Source organism: Myotis brandtii, unplaced genomic scaffold, assembly GCF_000412655.1.
Source record: "Myotis brandtii unplaced genomic scaffold, ASM41265v1 scaffold187, whole genome shotgun sequence".
Classification (NCBI taxonomy): domain Eukaryota; kingdom Metazoa; phylum Chordata; class Mammalia; order Chiroptera; family Vespertilionidae; genus Myotis; species Myotis brandtii.
Genome location: NW_005356944.1, coordinates 1584351 through 1587578, shown reverse-complemented (window position 1 = coordinate 1587578; position 3228 = coordinate 1584351). Strand labels below are relative to the sequence as shown.

Sequence of the window (3228 nt, the reverse complement as noted above, 5' to 3'; positions counted from 1 at the left end):
TCTTTGACTTGATTCTTGCGATCCTCTAGTCTGCTGTTGGGAGTCTGTATAATATTCTTTATTTCAGTCAGTGTATGCTTATTTCTAGTTGAGGGAGGGAGTCTAAGGAAACAGCACTGACTCCTGGTCTTGGGTCATGCCTGGACTGAAGATAGAGGAGGGACTGAGATATGTGTGTCTGGGGGCACAGTGAGAGTACACCAGCAAGTTTTGGGCTGGAGAAGGGCCGAATGTGACTTTAGGCAGAAGTGCCCATAGGCCCTGGCTAAGGGAAGGCAGAAGCAGATGCAGGACTTAGTTGGTGAGAGTGGGGAGTGGGAATAGGAGCGTCTGGCCTTTGGGAGAGGGCAGGAGGCCAGTAGAATGAACGTGTCTTACTTCCTGCTTGTTTGGTGTATGACAGTCGGGAAACGGGATTTTCTTTTCCTTTTCTGGCAGGATTTGGACAGAGTGAAGCTCTAGGATTCCCAGGACCTGTGACCACTCCGAGCCCCAGAAACAAGCCAGGGTATGTCTTGTGGGGTCATCACAGGCAGCCCCATGGCCCTGCTCTTTGTGTGACTACCTCATCTGGGACCACATTTCCAAAGGGTGTCGAATCTGGAAATCTGGAATGATCCACAGAGGCTAGAAGGGGACAGGGTGTGTGTGTGTGTGTGTCACTGTCGCCATGGAGCTTATGTCTGTCTCCTTTTAAAAAACATCAACTCCAGCCCTGTTTGAGTCCCTGTTTTCAATTCTTTTGGCTATATACCTAGAAATGGAATAGCTTGGTTATATGGTAGTGCTATGTTTAACTTTTTGAGGACTCACCAAACTGTTTTCCACATTTTACATTCTACCAGTAATGCACAAGGGTTCCAATTTCTCCACATCCTCACCAACACATTAATTTTTTTAAATTAAGGACTGAACTTTAATAATTATTCAGATTATATCAAGTTTGGTTACTCCATGGCTACAGTTAATAATTACAAATTCTAGAAATTTGATTTAAATATGTAGTTTTCCTTTCTTTTCCCCTTTTTTTTGCCCCCCCCCCTTTTTTTTTTCTTACTGTTTCTTCTATCCCTCTCCCTTCCTCTCTGTAAAAAATCAATAAAATATATTTTTAAAAAACAACAACAAAAAAAAACACATCAACTCCAGCCCTAGCTGGATTTGCTCAGTGGTTTTTTTTTTCTTACTGTTTCTAGCCCTGGCCAGGTAGCTCAGTTTGTTAGAGCATTGTTCTGATACACCAAGGTTGTGGCTTTGATCCTCAGTCAAAGCACATACAAGAATCAACCAATGAATGCATGAATAAGTGGAACAACAAATCACTGTTTTTCTCTCTCTAAAAATCAATCAATAAATAAAAATATGTACTGTTTCTAAGCAGTCTTTCTTATTTTAAGAATGAGATTCAATTTTATAGATTCAAAAAAGAATCTTAATCAAAATCTCATTAGTCTGGCCTGCGTGGCTTAGTGGTTGAGTGTCGACCTATGAACCAGGACATCATGGTTCGATTCCTGGTCAGGACACATGTCTGGGTTGCGGGCTCAGTCCCCAGTAGGGGGCATGCAGGAGGCAACTGATCAGTGATTCTCATCATTCATGTTTCTCTCTCTTTCTCCCTCGCCCTTCCTCTCTGAAATCAATAAAAGATATTTTTTTAAAAATCTCAGTAGACTTTATTGGTAGAAGTTGACAAGCTGATGCTAAAATATATAGAGAAATTCCAAGGACCCAGAATAGCCAATACAATTTTGAAAAAGAATGAGATCAGAGGCCTCACAGTATAATATTAGCATAATAGAAACATATCAAAACATAGATCTATGGAACAGAATAGAATCCAGAAATAGATCCACACATACATATTCAATTGTTTTGTGACAAAGTGAAGAGAATTCAGTGAAGAAATAATAGGCTTTTTAACAAATAAAGCTGGGATAGCCAGACATCCATTTGGGAAAAAATGAGCTTTGATTCTTCGTAGCCTATACAAAAAGTAATTAAATATTCATTATAAACTAAGTGTAAAACTAAAACTATTAAACTATAACAATAAAACTTCTAGAAGAAAATGCAGGATAAAATTTTTTGTGACCTTAGGGTAAGCAAAGATTTCTTTGATAGAACATAAGCATGAGCCATAAAAGAAAATAAAGTGTGAAATAGCCCTAGCTGGTTTGGCTCAGTGGATAGAGCGCTGGCCTGCGGACTGAAGAGTCCCGGGTTCAATTCTGGTCAAGGGCATATGCTGCATATGCTCGGAGTTGGGGGTTCAATTCCGGTCAAGGGCATATGCTCATATGCTCATATGCTCGGAGTTTGGGGCATGCAAAAGACAGACAATCAATGATCCTTTTTCATCATTGATGTTTCTATCTCTCTCTCTCCTTCCTTCCTCTCTGAAATCAATAAAAAAAATATATTTTTAAAAAGTGTGAAATAAATACAAATCTATTCTTAGGAAGACATCATTAGCTAGATGAAAAGGTGAACCACAAACTGAAAGAAACTATTTGCAATACAGGTGTTGCAAATTGGAGACTGGTGTCCAGATGTATGAAGGACTCTAAAAACTCAGTAACAGAACAAAACAGCAAAAACTGGCAACTTCACAATAGATGACATATGAAGCCAGACACAAAAGAGTACATACTGTATGATTCCGTTTTTATGAAATTCTAGGTAAGACAAATAGAATTAATAGTATCAGAAAACAGATCACTGATCGCGTGGGGCATGGGACGGTTGTGGGGATTGGCTGGGAAGAGACACAGGGAGCATTTGGGGTGGTGGAAATGTTCAATATCGCGATTTCGGCGATAGATACATGGATGTCAACATTGTTAAACTCATTGAACTGTACACTCAAAACATGCATCTATTGTATGCAAATATGCCTTAGTAACATGGATTTTTAAAAACAAGTGAAAATACCTGCCCTGCCACTTATGTGCTGATTCCTTGAGTGAGTGTCTTCACTTCTCAATTCTCTCATCTGTAAAATGGGAAGAATAGTGTCTCACGAGGTTGTTCTGAGATTTAAATGAGATTCATTCACATAAAGGGTCCTGTTGTGAGCACTCCACAAAGGCGAAATACTACTGTTGGGGGAGGGGCATCTGGTCCCTCCTGGCACCCACGGGAAGTCCGCGTGGTCCCTTCAATTGCACCTTGTGCCTCCCCATCCTGACGGCAGAGCCACTCCAGGTCTGCCAGCTCTTTTTTTTT

General features: G+C 40.3%; 1 long non-coding RNA gene across 1 annotated transcript; it reads left to right on the top strand.

The window, feature by feature from the left end:
- Positions 1–354: 354 nt before the first annotated feature.
- Positions 355–2577, top strand: LOC102255569. The gene is made up of 2 exons (XR_001361717.1): positions 355–508; positions 2525–2577. It is a non-coding gene; the product is annotated as an uncharacterized LOC102255569 (long non-coding RNA).
- The last annotated feature ends 651 nt before the right edge of the window (positions 2578–3228 follow it).